This window comes from Euprymna scolopes, chromosome 45 (assembly GCF_053919585.1).
Source record: "Euprymna scolopes isolate OS-2025 chromosome 45, ASM5391958v1, whole genome shotgun sequence".
In the NCBI taxonomy this organism is placed as follows: Eukaryota; Metazoa; Mollusca; class Cephalopoda; order Sepiida; family Sepiolidae; genus Euprymna; species Euprymna scolopes.
In genome coordinates, this window is record NC_136526.1 from 33623751 (window position 1) to 33647681 (window position 23931).

The following is a 23931-nucleotide window of genomic DNA, read 5'->3' on the forward strand; positions in this document are numbered from 1 at the left end:
CTATGCATTGATTTAATATTGTCAAACCTATGCATTAATTTTATATTGTCAAACCTATGCATTGATTTAATATTGTCAAATCTATGCATTGATTTAATATTGTCAAACCTATGCATTGATTTTATATTGTCAAAGCGATGTGTTTATTTAATATTGTCAAACCTATGCATTGATTTAATATTATCAAACCTATGCATCTATTTAATATTGTCAAATCTATGCATTGATTTAATATTGTCAAATCTATGTTTTGATTTAATATTGTCAAACCTATACATTGATTTATTATTGTCAACCCTATGCATTTATTTAATATTGTCAAACCTATGCATTTATTTAATATTGTAAAACCTATGCATGTTTTAATATTGTCAAACCTATGCATTGATTTAATATTCTCAAACCTATGCATTGATTTAATATTGTCTAACATATGCATTTAATATTGTAAAACATATGCATTGATTTAATATAGTCAAACCTATGAATTGATTTAATATTGTAAAACCTGTGCATTAATTTTATATTGTCAAACCTATGCATTAATTTAATATTGTCAAACCTATGCATTGATTTAATATTGTCAAATCTATGCATTTATTTAATATTGTCAAACCTATGCATTGATTTAATATTGTCAAACCTATGCATCTATTTAATATTGTCAAACCTATGCATTGATTTAATATTGTTAAACCTATGCATTGATTTAATATTGTCAAACCTATGCATTGATTTAATATTGTCAAACCTATGCATTGATTTAATATTGTCAAACCTATGCATTGATTTAATATTGTCAAACCTATGCATTGATTTTATATTGTCAAACCGATGTGTTTATTTAATATTGTCAAACCTATGCATTGATTTAATATTGTCAAACCCATGCATTGATTTAATATTGTCAAATCTATGCATTGATTTAATATTGTCAAATCTATGTTTTGATTTAATATTGTCAAACCTATACATTGATTTATTATTGTCAAACCTATGCATTGATTTAATATTGTCAAACCCATGCATTCATTTAATATTGTCAAACCTATGCATTGATTTAATATTGTCAAACCTATGCATTTATTTAATATTGTCAAACCTATGCATTTATTTAATATTGTCAAATCTATGCATTAATTTAATATTGTCAAACCTATGCATTGATTTAATATTGTCAAACCTCTGCATTAATTTTATATTGTCAGACACATGATTGGGCTTTTATAGTGTTTATCATGATTCATGTGTTTTTATATTTATACATCAACATTTTCTATACATAGATACAAATATTAAATCTATATATTAACACGATAGCGTATGTCTAACTTTATGTGTCATACTTATATCTTTTTTCCTTTGAGTGGCTGTCGTTTAATAATTGTTGTGTCCTTCCATTTCTTGTAATAAATAATTTTGCCAAAAATTCTTCATAAGTTTTGGTTTCGTTTTCGAGTATAGATTATGGCACTGAACCCATCTATTTTTTTTTTTTTAAATCACTACTTTATATTGTTTTTTTTAACGATCCAGCTTACATTATTAAGTAGGTAAAAATAAATAACTCACCTCTTTTTCATCGTTCTACACGCTACTGTCTTAATATTTAGACTTGCTTAGATAAATATTTTTACTGTTTAAACAAAAGGGCTAGAATAATATGATGGTGTCTTCATTCATGCTAAACGTCCACAGAATAGCCAGCAGCAATATATTACATATGAAAGATGCCGCTGTGGAATTTCCACAGGTCCCTAGTTCAAATATTAAAACAGGAAAGATGAATTGAGGATTCAAAATGTATAACAGATCATAAAAAACAATGTAGAATGCAGCAGCATATAAAAATAACGGGTCATTTGCTATAAGTCTCTTTTTTTTCATTTTTCTTAAACTTTTTCTTCTAGGGGATGGGACATCCAACCAGATGTCTGACATTTACCCCTATTGTAGTGAGTCCAACCAAGAGATCTTTTCAGGATTCTAGACGTCCCTTTTAGTGCAATCGTTTGTATTTTACTTGCACTTGGTTCAGCAGGTATGCTTGCTATGTACTTTTTAAAGTTCTTTTTCACAAGCCCAGTTGCTCCTATAATGACTGGTATAATTGAAACGTCTTTTAATTTCCAATTTCGTTTCGTATCATATATAAGTCCCTGATACTTTGTTATCTTTTCCCTCTCAGCTCTGTTAAGCCCTATATCATTGGGTACACTGACTTCTATTATGGTCGCTTTTTTGTTTGCTATGTCCCAAATCACTATATCTGGTTTAACAGCTGCATTTTCTAGATATGTAGCAGTAGGGATTATGTATTTATAATGAATGGTGTAGTTGTCATTCCCAACTGTTCGTTCGGCTATATGTTCCCAGGATTTTTTACTACACTGAATGTTGAGTTTCTTACATATCTTCCAGTGAAGGTATTTGCAAACTCCGTTATGGCGATCTGTATAATAACCATCTCCAAGTAGGACTTTGCAACTAGAAATCAGGTGGCCCACACTCTCAACCTCAGTGATACAGAACCTGCATTTATTATTGTTGCTTAGACCACTCATCTTTTTGAAGGTGTTTGTCATGAGGCCCTGGTCTTGTGCAGCCAATATCCACCTCTCTTGGTCGTAATGGAGGGGTCCTCTTTTGAGCTAGTCCAGGGAACCATCCCTATCAATATATTCTTGGGATAGTTCAGTCGGTAGGTATTTTGCCCGTTTATGGTTGGTCCATTCTTCTGTTTTAACACTATGGAACTGGCTAGTGTATTTTTTCCGACTTTTCTGGACTATGTCAGTGGCAGGCTTGTTTGGGTTCTCAGTATCATTTGTAAGGCAATCCTTTCCAAAATGAGTGGCAAGTTGTGTTATAGATGTTGTACTACTTGCTCGGTTCTGATAATGGTCTTTAATTTTCATCAGCTTGGGGTTACAGGAACTTATTATGTACTGACCTATGCTGACGATTGTGGCTCTGTGTTGATGATTGACTTCTGAGAGTCCCATACCTCCTTCTCGCCTGGGTAGGTACAAACGAGGCATGCACTGATTTCGATAAATAACTCAGTACAAGGTTAACATTTATAAGTCTCCAGTATGCGTTCGCATGTGTTGCAATAAAGTATCTTTCCGTGCAAAAGAAGAATCACATACTTTACAAGAATATGGTTTCTCCCCAGTATGCGTCCGCATATGTTGCAACATATGCTGTTTCTTTGTAAATAAAAAGCTACATATTTCACAAGAATACGGTTTCTCTCCAGTATGTGTTCGCATATGTTGCACCATAGTATCTTTCCGTGCAAAAGAAGATCCACATACGTCACAAGAATATGGTTTCTCTCCAGTATGTGTTCGCATATGTTTCAGCATATTTTGTTTCTGTGTAAATGAAAAACCACATATTTCACAATAATATGGTTTATCTCCAGTATGCGTTCGCAAATGTTGCAACATATGTTGTTTCATTGTAAAAGAAGAGCCACATATTTCACAAGAATATGGTTTCTCTCCAGTATGGATTCGAACATGTTTCAACATATTTTGTTTCATTGTGAAAGAAGAGCCACATATTTCACAAGAATATGGTTTCTCTCCAGTATGTGTTCGCATATGAATAACCACATAATGTTTATTTGTAAAGCAAGACCCACACACTTTACAAGAATATGAATTCCTTCCCATATTAGATTTACAGCTCATTTTTGAATGCGGGATTTTGCAGATTTTATAGTACAAATTCTGTCAAGCATGTGAGAAACTGAATTAATTTGGAATCATTCACTTTCTCAATTTTTCATGGATTAGAAATGTATTTATATGTATTTCTGAGTTGATTAGTCATACGGAATACTGTAAATGTAAATGCTCACCTAAATAAAGTAAGAGTAAAAATATGTGACAAAAAAAACGTTTTGTCTAATATCTCATAAGTTTTGGTTCAACGAGATAAAAACATTTGTATTGTTCACAGCGGTAGGCAATTTACATAAACATGTAAAATTGATTTAAAAAAATATTTTTTTGTAAAACATTTTTATCTTTCCAGTGAATGTAGATCACTGCAGTTCCAATGATACTTGTTTTTCTCATCAATCCCTGATTCTCTGCAAAATTAAAAAAACAATTAAAACATTAATTTCAAAGAAAAATTATTAAATTCATATATATTCTTTAAAATTAAAAAAAAAATATAATTAAAATATGAATTTCAAGAAAATATATTAATTTTAGAGATATTCTGTAAAATTAAAACAATTAAAAATATCTTGGAATGCAACGATATATTTTATAGATAAATCTTTGTGTTTTGAATTTTAATATCATAATATTTTTAATTTAATTACCGTATCTATTTAATACTGATTAAATGATTACATGAAAAGAAATATTCAGTAATTTATTGGAGCTTGTTTTCTTTAGTATAAAACAGATCATACATTCATGCTCTATCAGAATTAAGTGAGGAAAATTGAATGTTGTGTCTATATAAAAATTGTTTATTAACAACATTTACATGGTCAATTCGCTGGAATGACAAGCCATTCTTGTACATGTATGCATTTGCTAAGTAAAAAAGTTGGAAGCAAATTTTGGAAAAGTTGAAACAAATTAATTCTGAGTAAGAGAACCTGCTGGACAGTATTATATTCTATGTATTGTGGGCGAGAAATGCGTATGGTTGTATAAACAAGAATACAATAACTGAGTAAGTTGAACATATATTTATTTACCACAAATAAGATGAGGTATTGTTTGAATTCTTTCCCGGCATCTATAATAGCCACAATAAAGTCTTGTTAAGTGGTAAAGGTCGTCTAGAGGCGAGAGCAGGGTTTAGAGACGGCTCGTCTGTTAAGACGTGGTTGTTTCGTGACCCGGGGTAAAGGCATGGCTTGTCTGATCGTGACGTTGTGGAGATGACGCGTGATATGGCAACTATCGAATAAACAAAAAAGCACACAATAAAATACCCTTCACTTGTGAATAGAAGATCCCGTAGCGGCTGCGATTTTCCGGTCGGCCACGTGTTGCCTTTTTTTTTTTTTCCCTTCCCGGAAGTTCCGCCCGGACTACCCCGCATATGTTCAAAATCCTCTTTTCTCTGTGCTCAAGATGACAAAAACTTCCGTTTCTCGCATCAGGGCAAGCTCTCATCTTGTAACAGCCCCCTTAGATCTTATCATGATACGAGACTGTTGCCATGTGGTTGTGACCCGCCTGCATGTGCATATTTTTTACTTTGTCTGGTGGCACATAACAAAGTCTTGGAAGCGTGCTGGGAGTCGTCTGCGTGTTGATCGCTTCGTTAGATTTTGACTTTCCACACAACCTCTGGAACTGCAGTCATTTGTGCTGTGATGCCCCCCCCCTGACGAAAGTGTGGGCAGTCGAGTCAATGGGTGATCGGGAATTGGGCTAGGTGTTGATGGAGGCAGAGGTGGTAGATCCCTATGTTGTAGGTTATTTGGTCGTGGTGAAACCAATCTGTTTCACCGTTTTCATTTTTTACTTGGATCACCAAACCGTTCGTTTTGGTGACTACAAAATCACCTATCCAAGGCAGGTGTGACGAGTGTGCTATTGTGGATTTCAGTCAATGGAGTAGTACTCTGTTGCCAACCCGTATAGGGTCTTTGAAGGTGCCTTGGTTTAGTTTGGCTTCCATTTTTTGGTCAGCCTCATTGTTCGCCAGGGCAACCCGTTGGTGTACCTGTCGAAGTAAAGTGTTTATCTGCATAACATAAGCACCTGGATAGTTATTAACAATGTCTTGGCGGGGGATCTTCATTGGACCAATGTGTGGTTGGCGGCCGGTGATAACGTAGTGCGGGGATGTGCCAGTGGCAGTGTTGGCTGTGGCATTCATCGAGGATACTACGGATTTGAGGACGCCCGTCCGTTCACAATTTCTATCTTCACAGATCATGTAGAGAGCATTCTTTAAAGTCTGGTGTTGCCTCTCGATGTTTCCTGAACTTTGCGGTTGCCATGGGCAGTGAAGATCCCGGTGATTGAGGTTAGTTCGCAGAAATCCTTGTAGACCTCGCCAGTGAAATGGGTTCCTCTGTTGGAGGAGACAATGCGGAGAATCTTGCGGTGATGAAGAAAGAACTGATAGAGCCCACGAGCTGCATTGATTGCATGGCCTCTGGTGCATGGTATGGCGATGAGGTGATGGCTGAAGCTGTCTAGAATAGTTACTATGTACTGTTTACCCTTTGAGAGGGTCATTGAGACAAAGTCTATGTACACAACTTCGAATGGCTTTTCTCCTCTCCTGCAATGGTCCGTGAGCCAGTTTTGGTGCATGCCATAGTTTCCCTTACGTTTAGCACAGGGTTGGCATGACTGGACATATGCCTTGATGTCGCGATCTTTAAATTCCCACCAGTAGCTGGCTAGGTGTTCCTGCATGCAGGTAATCTCAGAGTTGTTGATACAGTCATGGGCCTGGTGGAGATATTTTGCGCGGAGATTGTAGGGTACTACCAATTTTGGTGTGCTTGTAGCGTCCCTGATCATCAGTACCGAGATACCAGGTTCCAAGTAGAATTGGTGCATGTGCTTGTTGTACAGTACAGTGCGATGGTATTTGGGGTCGAGTAGGGTAGCGTCCAGTTTTAAGGTTGCCAACTGAAGGGCTTTGATGATTTTTGAAAGTGTGTCATGAGAGATTTGTTCTGCTGCAATACCCATGTGTTCAGCTATCTCTACAACCGGGATGGTTGATGTCGTATGAAAAGCGAGGAATGTATCAACTTATGATGCTTGATGTTCCTAGGTGTATGTGTCCTAGGGAATAGTTGGGAGCTCTTGCTTTCGCCAAGGCACCAGGATGGGACGTAGATGTTTAGACTGAAGCCTTGGAGCAAGTGTTGGGTCTGCCGGTAATTTATGCTTTTTGTGGCCATATCTCCAACTGAGCATGTCGACCAAGACGTTCGCCTCACCTTTCACATACTCCAAGACGAACTTGTAGCACAAGATTTCCTCCTGTGATCTGTGAGGACAACGAATGGACGACTACGCAGAAAGTAATCGAATTTGGTGATGGCCCACTTTATAGCATAAGCCTCGTGTTTGGTTGTTGACCAGTTGCGTTCTGTCGTGTTAAATGTGTGTGAGGCCACTGCTATGATTTTCTTCCGGCTATGTTCATCCTCTTGCATGAGTATAGCACCGCATGCGATTTCGCTGGCGTCAGTGGTGAGGGTAAAGAGTCGAGAGAAGTTGGGGAATGAGATGATTGGGGGTGAAGCAAGGCATTTCTTAATTTTCTCAAAGGCTTTGTTGGCACTTTCGGTCCAGACAAATGTCCGTCCAGGCTTGTTTAGTTCATTTATGGGGGCCATCTGATTGGAGAACATATCCGTTTGGATGCTCTTATATAAGCATGTTTCGATAAATTGTCGAATCCATACGAGGCATCCAATGAGACTTTGTAACTCCTTTTCTTTTTGTTGGGGGTTTCCTGTCGATGATCGCACATACATATTCGGGGTTAGCATGTTTGATTTTGCTTAACTTCTGTGATCCAGCAGGAATCGGTCTCAACGTTTTTATGCTGTACATGTGCATACATATCCGTATATATATCCTTTATTCTCTTTCGTTGCTAACACAACATTTAATTCAATTTTTTTAAAAAATTTTGGTGGAGTATTTAACAATATTCGAAGATGTTATCGCTGTCCTAAATATACAAAATCTAAGTACAACGCCATGTAATGTTGGAAATTTACCATTATTATATTTGGTTTAGCATCTGTTTTTAATACTGTCATGTCTTAGATTGCTAATAATAAAATATGCATATAAAGAAGATTCGGAGATAAAAAATATGATGTTGACAGGAAATTTGTGTCTAAAATTTTTAAATGCAAAATTTATTAAGCAACAATTTTAATCACAATATGTGTACTAATCATTTTACATTTTACCGCAAAATCTTTATTAGAATCGGATGCAAAAATGGTTACTAACGATGCAGACTTATGTTGTCTGCGTTCATCTGTCTAATTAGAAGATTTTACTACTTTTGCTGTTTTTCTGATGATATTTCAGGATGTTTTCATACAGAATATTGACATTATTCTAGAGCTGAGTGATGATGTCTTTTTTGGAAAAACTCAAGAAGAGCATGACAATCACCTGCGAAAAAAGACTTTGTTTCAATCGTGAAAAAATGTGCAGCTAATGAGAATCACATTCACTTTCTGATCTCTGCAAGATAAAAGAAATAAAAATGTTACCCAGTCTATTGAATACCATCGGCCTACAAGGTGCTGGCCATCATTAGATACATGACATCTTTCATCCCAAATATGGCAGATTTCACAATACTATTGAGAGACCTTATAAAAAAGAAGTGACATATCAGTAAACAGAGATCAATCCAGCAAATGAAAGTTTTGATTTGCAAACAAATGTTGCTGTCATACTTTGACCCTGCAAAATAAGGAGTCATTCATGTCGATACATTAAGTAAATGATTTGCGACTTTTCTTCTCAAAGAAGAAAAACAGTTGTGGCTTTGGAGAAGGTCACTACGAAAAACACGAACACAGAGATGTTTGAAAAAATAAAATATATTGAAACAAAAGTACGGAAAGATTTTGGGCCACGAAAGTACACTAAACCCTCACAGTTAATTTATACGGAAGAGTTCATATCTTTTACATGAGGAAGTCTCAACAACAAAAACATACAGCGATTGCATTGAAATTTTCAACAGAGATTGAACAATATTATCCAACATAAAGCGAGAGTTTCTTGCAGTTTTCTTTTTTCTTTTTGATGTGAACAGTTAAGTATTTAAAAATATTGAAGCGTATTCCAGCTGGGGATTGATTATTGGCCTTCAGCAATGATCAACATAAAAATTTGGTTTCAACTATACCTCACGCCAAACACATTGTTACCAAAGTAAAGGTGATTTTATGTGGTGATTTTATATCGTTCTGGAAAATATATGGCATTAATGTGTGGATTCTCAACTCCATCCAAGAAGAAGGTTAAAAAAGCCATCGACTTGAATCTTGGAATGAATTTTATCTTATTTTATACAAAGCAAAAACTTGTTCAGTAATACCCAGCAAGAAAAGATAATCCTACATTAGAAAAACTGGGTAAACAAAAATAGGATGCCATGTTAGCATTATCGGGACGATTAATCAATTGAAAATTGAATTTTATTGAAATCAAACAAAATAATAATACCCAAATCCATGCAAAATGAGGTATTACAAAAATACATTTTGTACATAAATAGATAGAGAAATGTAAGGACCGAGCAAAAAGTTGTGTCTTTCTGTTCAACATTAATAAATAAATTCTCTATCTATATAAAAGCTAAGTACGTTCAAGGCTAGAGTACTGTTATCACATCTGGGCAAGAGCTGCTAAAAACAGCCTATCCTGCCTTGACAGAGTACAAAATAGACTTTGTGGTTTAGTGGGGATGCCCTTTTCTCTGCCCTGCAGCCTCTCTCCCACAGAAGAGACGTTGCGAGCCTGTCTTTGTTTTATCGTTATTTCCACGGCAAGTGCTCGTCTGAGCTCCAATCTCTCGTCCCCCACCTCGCCAATCTTTCACGAGAAACACCCATCTGGCTGAAACTATTGTCAATAATTTTCTCCACTCTTTATCTGTGCCTAAATCCAAACATAGATTCCATGAGCAGAGCTTCTTTCTCAGAAGTGCACGACTGTGGAACTCTCTTCTGTTTGCCTGTTTCCCACCTGACTGCAACTTGGATGTCTTAAAAACCAACATAAACAAATTCCTGACAAACCACCCCCTTAAGTAAGACACTCTATCAAATCTCCAATACTAATGATTACTACAATACTATCTCATTGATTACTGTACACGCAATAACCCTTATCTCTGAGTGGCCTCCGGGCCTTGATAAGTGGTGACCCCCATGTAAAAAAAAAAGACATAGACAACATGGTACAACAATGAGCCCAATGTAAACAGAACTAAAAAGCGCAGAGTGCAAAACCCCTGCTGATATGTGAGATTCCAGTGAGTTCACATCAGAGTGTCAACTGGCCCATTTTAGAGTGAGGGTCTCAACTTTATGCCATTTGTGGACTACTGATCAAGTTCCTTTTTATGAGATTGGTAAAGAAGTTCTGGGTTTGTATTACTGTACACATAGATTCGAAAAAGTTGTCAAAAAACAAATATATAACAAATAAATGTTAGAAAAAGCAAGATAAGTTACTTTTCTACCAAACTGGATATATTTTTTGTGTTTTTATTCAATGTAACATGTTTATTCAGCTCGAAAAACATACATTGTTTACCAATGTATTGGAAAATTGAAAATGGCGCCCGATTCTCTCTTTAACGCGGTAAGTTCTGGAAAAGGTGTTATAAATAATAAACTAGACAAAATACTATTAAAAAACCACCGAATATATGTCACGGTAATATATATTGAGCGAGTTTCTAACAGAATTTTGTCTAGTTTTATATTTATAGCACCTTTTCCCAAACTTACCGTGTTAAAGAGAGAGTCGGGCGCCATTTTGAATTTTCCAATACATCGGTAAACACAGTATGGTGTTCGAGCTGAATAAACATGTTACATTAAATAAAAACACTGAAAACATATCCAGTTAGGTAGAAAAGTAACTTATCTTGCTTTTGATAACATTTATTTGTTATATATTTGTTTTTTGACAACTTTTTCGAATCTATGTGTACAGTAATACAAACCCGAAGTTCTCCATTCAAAAAGTGATCAAACTGACACGACAGCTATTTAGAGAAGCGATTCCAGTGATAAGTGCCAATGATCCACTCTTCAGTAAATTTCTAGTAATCTGCAAGAATGGGCATTAAACATCACATGCCCCCAGAGATGTTTGATGATAAACTTACAAAAGATCTGCTTAAACTGCATGCTTTTAAATAAAGAGGCAAGCGAGTGGGCTTGTGCATATGTCTTAGCACTAAGGTCGAATATAGTGCAGACTTCTTCCAGAAAACTCTCTGACGGAATCGATGATAAGTACCATATTGGATATTATTTAAGACAAACAGAATTAACTACTGCTATCACAGATGGAGCAAATGTAATATCACAATAATTTTTTTTTTAAATTACGTCTGAAATAAAAAAAAAAATAATAATTGGATCAAACGGCTGATGCTCGAAAACAAAACTCTGAATATTTTTTTCTCATGCACAATAAGATAGATTTATATGAATTATCGAATAGGGGTCAAAATGTTGAACATAAAAATGCATTTTCAAGAAGCACTGTTTAGAGTGCAATCAACCAACTTACATTTGCTTTTATTTTTTAGACTTTATAATGCAGATTCAGCGAATATAACGGATTAAAAAAAAATGTGTTTCTAAGTTGTGTGCAGTTAAACGTAATAATTACTTCAGTTATATATTCTCAGAATAATCCCACATCCGCCTTTTTGTCTTGCTCTTGAGCACGGACTGGATAGAGAAATTCTAATAATGACATATATGGAACAAGAGGGAAAAATAACCCCAAACTGATGTGAGCTGACAAAATAATTCAAAAAAATTTTTAATGGCATCCATTTCACTTTTTGAATAAGTACAAATCCGCTAAAGCAAATTTTTTTAATGGCAGGAATATCATTGTTTTAAAAAAAAGGTAAAACTGTCCGTTCAAATCCACAATGTCCTTTTTGGGGAGAATTAAGGTTCCTAAATTAAGGACAAATGACGGGGAAAAATAGTTTTATTATTTACAGAACATTTTGGGGGGAACACGATTTTCCCTACATTAAAAATTATGTAATATTTGATTATTTAGGATGCTGATTTTTCATGCCAGTTGTCAGTGAACAAGAAATCCTTCTATGATAATATCACATCAGCAATCAACAATTATAAACAAGCAAAATTTGAAAATTACATAATTTTAATTACAAATAATTTATCACTTTTTTTTAGAAGAAATAGTTGCTATTTGCTAGGGAGCAAAACATATTTAAAGAAAATACATTTTAAAATATGGATGTTGTGCAGAGTGTATCACACAATTTGAAAGATGTATTATCTGAATGCCTTTCAAGCCACAGGAGTTCTATCAGATAGGAATATAAGTGAGATTTACAAATACGCATTGATTTAATAAACTGCTTTTGGGAATTCCAATAACTTTCTCTTGGACTTGGTTGTTTGTATTTAAAATATAATGTGAATGGTTTACAACATAATAGAAATGCTTCTTTCATCGCTATAAATAGTTGTTCCCAGTAAAAATGTTTATTTATTATTATTGGTCATAATATTTCATTTTTTCCTTTTTTAACTGTTTCTATATAGTCGTGTACATGTCGTGTAAAAATTTACATACACACCCGTGGCGCTTTCAGAGACGCAGATCATCAATATCAGCTCAAACAATTCACCTCACTCTTTTGTTCAAGTGATTCATCGTAGGGTTGTTTTTAATACAATACTGGGCCTGGTATATCCCAGACTCAAAGCTACTGTGAAGTTGATTTCTGCTCGAGTTTTATGGCCAAATATGACACATAACATCAGTGCATGGACAAGTATCTTGCCAAAAATCAAAGGTGTACAAATATATCCCTGAACATCTTGGTACATGCAACACTCAGTCCAGTCATATTTATATTGATCTGATTCAACTATGGCTAATTCGCAAGGGATGCACTTATCTATTAACATGTATAATAACATGTATATATGACTAATTTGTAACTATCTATTAACATGTATAATATGTATATATAGCTAATTCGTAAGGGATGCACTTATTAACATGTATAAACTCTACTATTATATGTGGCCATAGTGAGCAGTTTGAATCCGAGCTCTTTCAGAAACTTTAAGAGGTCTTAGAGATTAAATATTGTTATACGAATAGCTATAATCTGGCTTCGAATGGAAAGCAATAACGTTTCCCTCACAACTTGAAAACTGTGATGTGTTCTCATCCCAACCAATAGCGATGGAGAAAGTATATGTTCTATTTGTTTTCCATGCCATTATCAAAGAAGATATTGATTACTGTCCAACTGGACTAGCCGTAGGTAAAAATAGATCATTAAATCTGAGATCCAAAAAGACATTTCCTCATGGACTTATGTTCTTCTTAGAAAGAATGTCCTGAAAGTTCCTCTCATTCAACCTTACACTGGTCGTTATTGCAAGCTTTCTACGCAATGACAAATTAATAACTCTAGGCATTGATGGCAAAGGGGAAACTGTATCCATAGACAGGATAAAAAAAGCATTTCTAGACACAAGAGCTCATATTTCTTCTGTATATACATCGCATCTTACACTAATTAAAGTGCATACATTTCCAAAACACAATTGTTCCACCATTACACATATGCAATGGTGAATACTTTGGCCCACAAAATTGTGTAAGACTCTCTTATATATAGGATAAGTATTTTTTGAGTCTTTTAAATCTATTGAACAAGTTCTGCTTTTACACCACCAAAACATTTTCCCTAAAATACTTTTGGCATACATAAACATTTTTTCAGTTGAAAAATATTTTTCACTTAAAAACGAACAAATACATTTCCTCTCTTCTCTTTTTCTTTCTATCTTTTCCCTAAAATACTGTTCGCAGTATTTATACACACAAAATTAACACAAAAAATCTCTAAACTTTTTTTTAATCTTATATTTTTGTTCTTAACAATTGCTATATTTACCAAAAGTCTACCTTTTTTCTTTGTTGGCTTTCCGTATAAGCACCTATGTAATAGATATAATATAAGACGTATATTTTTTTTTTGAGAAATGTTGCTGCTGGAGTATTTGGTTGTATACTGACCAATCAGCTTACAGCTAATATTGAGCTCATTTGTTTCTTGGATAAATGATAGGCCCTGAACTGTCATCTAGGCTTCAGCCTCTGTTCCATCAACAAAATGTTGCATCCCTCTGCCTATTCTAAAAATAATTTAATGCTGGATACTCTGACGAACTACAAGCACTTGTACTTCCTCGACGTAACTACCCCCGACAAACCCGATAAGCAACTAAATCCCATCCCTTTACAGTAGAGATCCCTAGGTGTAAGAAAGCCTTTTACTCCAATAGTTTCTTCCCCAGAACGGCAAATCTTTGGAACTCCCTTCCGGGATTCTGCTTTCCCAACTGTACTGATATGCAGAAGTTCAAGTGTAATGTGAACAAACATTTTGCTACTCAACTCCCTTCATAATGCCCCTGCAAATTATCTCCCTGATAGTAGCCCCTTACTTCAAAGTGGCACTGTGCCTTGTTTGGGGTAAAAATTGATTTAAAAAAAAAAACTACTTCAATCCCTTTGGTAATCACTGTCAGTCAAAAGAGAAATTCCTGAAAGTGTTACACAGGAGTAATATTTTTAGAAGTACCAAATACAGCACCAAATATTCGTATATGTTAGGTGGTGGGTATTTGTTCGTTTTAGGAAAGTCTTAGTGAGATAGAGACAGTCTTAGGATGTTCATGTTTGTCTTAGTAGTGTCTTAGAGGTTCATGTTGTGTGATAGCATATTGGAGGCATAAACAGGTATATATAAAGAGAGAGACAGTTCTGTATGAACGGGAGTGTTTCTATAAATATTGATACATATATTTCTTACCTATTTTTGAGATGATAATTTTCACAAAGTTCTAATAATATAAATGGACAATACCTTTTCTGTTGAATAACAACACGGAGACGCAGATACAAAAACACATGTTGACGTCCTTTATTTCATCTTTGACTGGTCGGACATGATTTTATCTCAGGGATTCAAAGTTGTTGCATGGTTATTTCTAAAACCCTCTCACTTCTAGAGGGTGCCTTGATTCTAACGGAGAATCGGTCTGAACCTCTCTGCTTCTCTCCGACTCTCCTTCCCTTCTCTCCGACTGCATCTAAAAACTCTACCTATATTGAGAACTTGTCACATCATCGCATGATTAAACATGTGCTCATAAAGCACGTTGGATGACATGCGTCACGTTGCCAAACTTGACATGACCCCGAGTTCAGTAACCTATTTTTCAAATAACCTCTTTACAAAATATGTTTACAATTTCAACTGACGTTTAAATTCCTTATTTTAATTTTCACAGAAACAAATTTCATTATTACATTCCTTTTCCATATACAGATATGCAAGCTAAACAATTGCAATTCCTTATTTCAATAACATTCTGTATTTATTTTAACTTATGATTGGAATTTTCAATTCCAAATCTAGCTTCGCAAGTTCGAATCCTTGACTATCCTATTTCATATTTACATTTAACTAATTCCCTATTTTTTTACTTACATGAAAAGGGGACAGCCCTTATCATGTAACAAAATAATGGAGAAATGCTCTCCCTTCTATCATTCCTGTTCTTTCCCACTGGATGATCAATCAGCACAGTGTTTTCCTGAAAATAACTGTTTACAGACTTTCAATAGCCAAAGTACTTTATAACTTTACCTTATTAAAACACTTGCAAACTTTGTTTGCCTTATACCAAACGATATTGTTAACTGAATATACACTTTTACAAAAAAAAAAGGTTTTGTCTTTCCTTTCATGTGTTCCTTGATCATAACACCAACTGATAGGAATCATCATCTTTATACAAGTATGCCGGACGGTATATGCGCTTTTGATGATTAGTAAATACAAGACAATTTTTAGAAATGATTTTAATCAATTTTTTTTTTTCCGTATTAACTTTGTTATTATGAAATTATTAGAGATCAACTAAAAAACAAAAACAAAAAAGTATTCATTGATGGATAATTGGCATTCACTTATTTAAAAATAACATTTACATACAGAAATAATTTTTGATGTTTATTTAAAATTAAAAGGGGAGATAATTACATATTTCACCGTTGTCGCAAGTTGACTGAAAACACTTTATAACTAGAATATTCGGTATTTAATAAAAAATTTTTTTTTTTCTAAATGTGATTTTATTATTATTTAGTACTTATGCAGAGAAGATGGCGTGTTGAAATAAAAACGTTATTATTTATAAACCCATTCTTAACATGAGAGGGGAGGGTGTATTGTAACTATTCTGTGCTTTCATGTAACAAGTTTTTAAAAAAAACTGAATTTAACGCAAAACTTGAATTTTACTGTAAAATACTAGAAAAGATAGCTTCTCGGTGTAAGCACATCATCATCATCATCATTATTATTATTATTAGTAGTAGTAGTTATTATTTATATACTATGCCATAGTATATAAATAACTAAAAGAAAAATAGTATATAAATTACTACTACTACTACTACTAATGATGATGATGATGATGTGCTTACACCGAGAAGGTACTGTGCTATCTTTTATAGTATTTTACAATAAAATTCAAGTTTTATGTTAAATTCAGTTTTATATAGGCACCGCCAAAACTGGGGGGGGGGGCAGGTCAGTACTTTTTGACGGACCGTCTTTTTAAAAATCTACCAAAAATCAGGTAATTATCCGATCAATACGAAATTATTAAGAGAAGAATGAACTTTATAACGGTATACTTATTTTTCATAAACGATATTTATATATATATATTTTTTTGCTTACAAAACCCCCCCTTGTTTTGAAGTGGAAACAAATATGCTAAAAATAATCATCTGAAACTGAACACAACATATTGTGTTGTTGTAAGGGACAGAATTATAGACTAAAAAAAAAAAAACTTGTTTGCATACCTTATTTTGATGTCTGAATATCAGAACTTCGATTGTGTTTAATTATCCCGCTTTTGAGTTTTGAAGTGTGAAATTCGGTGAATATGTTAAGTAAAATAATTAATTTAAGTTAAGCAAAACAAAAAAATTTTTTTTTTAATATTTATACGAAAAAAGCCATTTTAAAATCTTTGATAAATAAATTAACAATTTTTTTTTTAGCGAGCCGAGTAATGCATGACCATTATTAAACAGGGCATGCTTTGAAGAATCGATACCAACAAAAAAATTCGATAAATATTGTGCCCTTTGTGTCAAAAATAGCATCATTTTTTTTATCCCGTTTGAAAACGTTTGCCGCCTTTCGACTACGGTGGACCAAACGCGCTGAAATAATTTTTTTTTATTCTGCTTTAAATTGCCCCCCCCCATTTTGGGGAGTCTGGCCCCCACACACATACACATTAAAAATCAAACTCATACAAATGGTCACCCATCTGGTACTGGCCAGCCTCAGTTTAATACATTGAAATTTTCGTCACTGAAAAATAAGTTTTTTTGGCCTGTTTGATCTTCCATAGTTTGCTTCTTATCAAACACAAACGTAAACAGTGTCGATTTAGACTCTAGATCGACGCGAAATATCTGGTTACATATATGAATAAGTGGAATTATTTGAAATCTAGGTACTTATATTATAATATTTTTGCATATTCTCATAGAAAATCATCCTAAATCTTAGTTAGACAACAAATAAATAAATTAATTATTTCAAAAACCTTTTTTTTTTTAAATATTTAAATACGTTTTTTGCGCAAGACAAAAAATGTCAATTGTTAACTTTTTGGGAAAATTTAACATTTAAAATTTAATTAAAAATAGTAGAAAAAGTTTTACATTATTCTGTTTTCTATATGATAAAATTCAGGGTTTTATCTTTCTGAAAAAAAAAAGTTACTCAGAAATAATGGATTTTAATTAATGTAATTTCGTTTTAAAAAACAACAACAACTTGATTTTGCGGCCATTTTTGGCGGTGCCTAGTTTTATAGTAACTATGGCAAATTGAATTATCTCGACGAAATATGCAATTATCCTTTTTTTTAACGTTGTAGTTTAATTGTAAACAACCACCTATTTTTTCGTTACAATTTACTTAATTCGACTAAAATCTTCAATGAGATTAAATTCAATTTTAATTATATTTTTTAAATAATTAAATTTGATCTAATTCCAATTACCGACATTTTCCTTCAAAAACAGCTTTCGATTTTCACGTGAGATTTTTTAAAATTAATAATGGTAATATATTTACACAAACTGAAATAATTAAAATAATATTATACTTACATTTATTGGATCTTCTCTCGCTTGACTTGTTTGATTGAAACATTCGTTGATGTTTTAAAGGTTACGTGTGTGTGGGGGTGGGGGGTCCTTCTTTTTAAGAGAATCTCGTCAAGGTCAAATAGCGCATTATTGCGTTATCAACAAAACAGGTTTTCTACTGTGTTTCTCTCCCTTCCCTCTTTCTGACAAGTTTGTTTTTATTAATTTGTTGTAAATACAATTGTTACATTTTATTTTTATTCATTATGCTGTTGAATAATATTGTTACCGTTGTTAAATATAGGTAAGTTTAGCTTTATGAGCAACTTACTGAGCGAGACAAAGGCTTTGTTGTCAACAGGAATAGGATTGGAATAGTTGGCGCATGCGCTATCAACCCAGACGAGCTTTTCTTAAACCCCCTCTCCCTGTGTCTCTCTCTCTCATTCTCTCTTCTAAGTTGTTATTGCTGCTGCTGCTGCTATTATTATTATTATTATTATTATTATTATTGTTATTATTATTATTATTATTATTATTATTATTAGATTAATAATAATAATAATAATAATAATAATAATAATAATAATAATAATAATAATGAATAAAATAAAAAATAAAAATAAAAAATATAAAAAGGGGGAAGAAGATTGGGAGTAAAAATCAAGGATCATACTAGGTATGATTTATTTTATAAATATATTTTTAATCCATTTTTAAATTAATTTGTTTGTATTACTATACACATAGATTCAAAAAAGTGGTAAAAAATCAAATATATACCAAATAAATGTTATCAAAGGTAAGATAAGTTACCCTTCTACCTATCTGGAAAGGTTTTTAGTGATTTTACTCACTTTAAAACGTGTAATCGCTTCGAAAATCATACAATGTTAATCGATATATTTCAAAAAGAAAAATGACGGCATGCTTAGGTGTATCAGAATTTTTGTAGGAATTTTTAACACCCCTAATACGAAACTGCGAATAAAATATAAAAAAAACTCGTAATTTCTCTTTTAAAAGTGGGTTGTTTATTTTCTTTATGTATTATACTTCCAAAATAAACTATTAAAGTTGTTTTAAAAGTAATAGAAATATATTTTTTTATTTTAAACAGTAATGAATTTTACGAATTCAATATTTTTCAATTTTTAAACTTTAAAAATCTATCAAAATTTTTATATTGATTCTATTTTTACGATATTTTCAGGGTCAATGTGAAATTTTATGTTCTTTCCAATAAACCGAATATAATATTTTAGACAAACGTTTTTTTTTTTAATTCACGCCCCCCCCCCCATTTTCAAGTGTGTGCCAGTTGGCACAGTTTAATATTCAAATTAAAAATCATTAAATACAATTTAGGCGTGCAGTGCAATTGACTGTTTTCGGCGCGTTAAAAAAATGAAAAATGACACCCACGCAAATTCCGGCGTGACCTTTATATACCAAAGGTGCGTACGTAGTTGAAAGCACCCCATGTGATATCTTTCGTCCAATGGAATTCCTCCTAGGACACATTTTAAAACTGATTTTCTAGAGCTCGTTTGGAGCCGATCAAATCAAATATAAACATGCACAAACACAAAATCTATCTCTTTAGTCTCTTAGCCTTTCGAGCATTCTTTCGTCTCTTTAAACTCTTCCGACTCATTCAACGCTTTCTCATATGGACTTACCACGCGTGCAAACATCAATTATTTCATTTCCACTGCTCCGCGCATTAATACTCTCTTTTAATAGACGAACATTAATATTGTCTATGTTACATATTTGAACATGCAAAGAACACAAAAAAGAGACTCTCCATCTTTCATATGAACTCAAAAAAAGAACTCGGAAATATTGAGAACTATGTTTTAACTTGTTATTGTTTGTTATTTCTATTCCAGAAATAAACCTCCGTTTGTGTTGCACATAAGATTTATTATTTTTATTTTTATTATTTGTGGAGGAAGTCAGTTCCCAAAAAAAGGCCAGGCGACCCCCATAAGTGTCTATTAAAAAGTAAATAATTAATTTACTCACCAAAGTGTTATATATCACAAATTGAAGATAAAAGATCAATAAATAATATATTCAAATTTAAAACAAAAAAGTAGTGTTTTTTAGAAATTTACCTGTAAAGTTCGAAGTTTAAAACCTTTTTTTTTAACCACGTTGTTTGTTTTTTCTTTTGTTTTTTTTTTTTTAATGAAACCTTGGTCTTTGCTCCTTTAATTGAAAGAAAAATTAAGGCTTGAATTGCATTTTTCGAGTAGTTATATGCTTGGAAAGACAGGGGGCCGAATAATTCACGCCTCACATTTTAAAATGTCTATTAAAAAGTAAATAATTAAGTTACACACCAAAGTTTTATATATCACAAATTGAAGAGAAAAGGTCAATAAATAATATATTCAAATTTAAAACAAAAAAGTAGTGCTTTTTTAGAAATTTACCTGTAAAGTCCGAAGTTTAAAACCTTTTAAAAAAAAAAACACGCTGTTTTTTTTTGTTTTTTTTTTTAATGAAACCTTGGTCATTGCTCCTAAATTGAAAATAAATTATGGCTTGAATTACATTTTTCTAAGAGTTATAAGCTTGGAAAGATGGGGTGGAATTATTCACTATTTTTCACGAAATTTCTGACACACCTAGAGATGCTTCTGGTTGGAGATAAAAGAGGGTTGATTTTTTAGAGGGACGTTCATTTTGAAGTTGGATTTCGAAGAAATGAGTTGAATTAGCAGAAGTTCGTTGGGAGTTGAGAGAAGGTGCGTTACATATACAGAGGTTTGGAAGTTGGAAGTTTGGACAAAAGTGTTAACCTTACCCAGAAAATTATTGGTGTGACGGAAGAAATAACGCTCAAGTTATTGAATTATAAGCTATTTCGACTCTCGGTGTGCTGTGACTCGAAAGGCAGAAAATGGACAGATTCGACTTTCGCTTGCTACCTGAGTTTGATGGATCTACCACTGGACCGTCTGTCGTCGAATGGGTGGAAAAGGCTGAGAAGATCTGTACACTGTGCAGAATTAAAGAACCAGCCACATTCATTCCTTTGAGGTTAACCAGAGGGGCCTATGCAGTCTACCAACAACTCGGGGATGAACCAGACTGGGATACAATCAAACACAGCCTGTATACAGCGTTTGGTACAGATCCGTTTGTTGCATGGTAACAGTTCACGAGCCGGCGACTTCCCCCCAAGGAAACACTTGATGTGTACCTAGCCGACCTACGAAAGTTGTCGGTACCATTTGGTGGGGTTAACGATAAGATATTAAGATGTGCCTTTTTAGTAGGCTTACCTGAGGAGGTCAGCAAACTGTTGCGGGCATCGTCACGAAGTGATGAATTGACAACAGACGAGTTATTAGCCTGAGCTCGAAACATCTGTAAGGAACAGGAGCCAATTGCAGTAGCAACTAGTATTCAACATGCAGCAGTCGAACCGCATGGAAGCAATGTAGATTCTCTCCCAGGTAGTAATAAGCATGTAGGCCCAGTGTGCTATAAATGTGGGGCGGCCAATCATTTTGCTAAGGATTGCCAGAGTGATAGGGGGTGTGCATATCCATGAATACAGAGAACAGTACAATGCTATCGCCGCAATAAGTATGGGCACATATCTCGCAACTGTTCGGGAAACGACATTGGAGGCAAGGTATTATCGCCACCCTTGCCCCTTGCCAACCAATAAACACAGGATTACTGGTCATTGGTGTTAAAATTGATGATGTGCAGTGTTCAGCACTCATAGATATGAGGTGCTCCCGCTCTATAGTTAGTGCACATTACTGTCAGATGTGGCGGGAGACACCAGTCGGTATTATGACAATCAATGGTTTATCGCGAGCATGTTGTGGTGAAGGGACAGTCACGATCTGTACTGAGAAGGGTGACACAGCCAAAGTTGATGTTCAGGTGATGCAAGAAAAACCCCTTGGCTATGACATGTTGATTGGAATTGATGCAATACAAGCACTAGGAGGCGTCATAATCACAGCGACTGGAGGTTTAATGCTTGGAGAAGGAAAAGAAGTCTGTGCAGCCATGTCTATTGACAACAATGAAAAGGCGTGGACTGCAAAGTGGAAATGGACTATGAGCCAGGCACCAGATTGGATGTGCAACACCATTCCAGAATATGCAGTTTCCACAAAGAATAGGGCCGCATATGAAGAAGAACTTCAGATGTGGATTGATAACGGATGCTTAATACCCAAAGGAACGTCTGGGACCACCCAAAGGATTAATTCCGCTCATGGCTGTTGAACAATCTACTAAAGACAAAATTCGGCCGGTAATGGATTACCGAGAATTGAATCAACATGTTGATGCTTTCACTGGAAACGCAGACGTGTGCGCTGCTAAACTAAGAGAGTGGCATCAGAAAGGGAGTAATGTAGCGCTGCTGGATTTGAAGAGAGCCTACCTGCAGATACGTGTCCATAAGTCATTATGGCCATTTCAGACAGTGATAATCAAGGGAAAGGATATTGTTTGACACGTTTAGGTTTTGGCCTAAACATAGCACCCTTAATAATGACAACTATTATTAAAACTGTTTTGATGCAGGATGAGACCACGGCAAAAGCTGCTTCAGCTTACATTGAGAACATCTACGTTAATGAGGATATAATGTCTGCAGATGTGGTTCGAGCAAAACTGGAACCGTTTGGGTTAATAAGCAAAGACCCTAAGCACCTAAAGGACGGGGTTCCCATGTTAGGCCTAGAGGTCTATGAGAAGGACAATACTTTACGATGGAAGCGAGGGAGCACAATTCCAGAGTTACCCAGTGTATTGACAAGACGCATTGTGTTTTCTATTTGCGGTAAATTAGTAGGACATCTAACTGTCTGTGGATGGCTCCGATCGGCAACAGGAGTGTTAAAAAGACGAGTAACTGCAGTAACCAAAGTATGGGATGACATGGTGGATGATGATTCTCTCCAGCAAATGATGGCTGAAATGTTGTCCAGAGTATATAGAAACGGCCCTGCCCAGGGTGAGTGGCAAGTATCTGGAAACGAACTGAATGCATGGGTTGACGCAAGTGCACTGGCTACAGGTGTCATGTTGGAACAGTTGGGTGCTGTTGTGCTGGCTTCGTCCGAAAAATGATGCCCAGCATATAAATTTGGCAGAACTTGATGCCACGTTAAAAGGGCTTAATCTTGCATTGCAATGGCAGGGTAAGGTTGTGCATCTCCACACTGACTCGTTGTGTGTTTACCACTGGTTGACCGACACCTTGACTGGAAAGGCTTGAGTTAAGACTAGAGCTGCAAGTGAGATGTTAGTACGAATTTGCACATCTCCAGGAGAAACCATCCTTTACACGCGATCTTTTTTCAAGCAAACATTTGTGTTTACAATCGTTGCACCTCATTTTTGGGGACAGCAATTTTTTTTCTAACATGCATAGATTTATTGCCTTGCTTCTCAAATTCCTGTTTGGCGAGTTTGAAAATATATTTGTTTTCAGCTTTTGGAGAGGATAGTCACTTTCTTCCAATTTAAGTGTCGTCTGCTTCCATTTAGATAGCGCTTTTTCATTGGTTAATCAACTCCCAGAAATTGAATTACAAAAAAAAAAAAAAAAAAATCTAAATAAGCAACTAATCCGAAAATAAAAAGTCACCCCTTAATATCGCTTTAAAAATTACTAAAATCATAACAGAAAAAAAAAATTAAATAAATAAAATAAAAAGTCACCCCTTAATATCACTTTAAAAATTACTAAAATCATAACAGAAAAAAAAATTAAATAAATAAAATAAAAAGTCACCCCTTAATATCGCTTTAAAAATTACTAAAATCATAACAGAAAAAATAAATAAATAAATAAAATAAAAAGTCACCCCTTAATATCGCTTTAAAAATTACTAAAATCATAACAGAAAAAAAAAATTAAATAAAATAAAATAAAAAG

At 34.2% G+C, this 23931-nt stretch overlaps 1 long non-coding RNA gene across 1 annotated transcript; it reads right to left on the bottom strand.

Annotated features, from left to right (window-relative positions):
• Nucleotides 1–1451: 1451 nt before the first annotated feature.
• On the bottom strand, nt 1452–18406 carry LOC145269079 (uncharacterized). The gene is made up of 2 exons (XR_013864944.1): nt 18024–18406; nt 1452–4105 (listed from the first exon to the last, which is right to left on the bottom strand). It is a non-coding gene; the product is annotated as an uncharacterized LOC145269079 (long non-coding RNA).
• Between the last annotated feature and the right edge of the window lie 5525 nt (nt 18407–23931).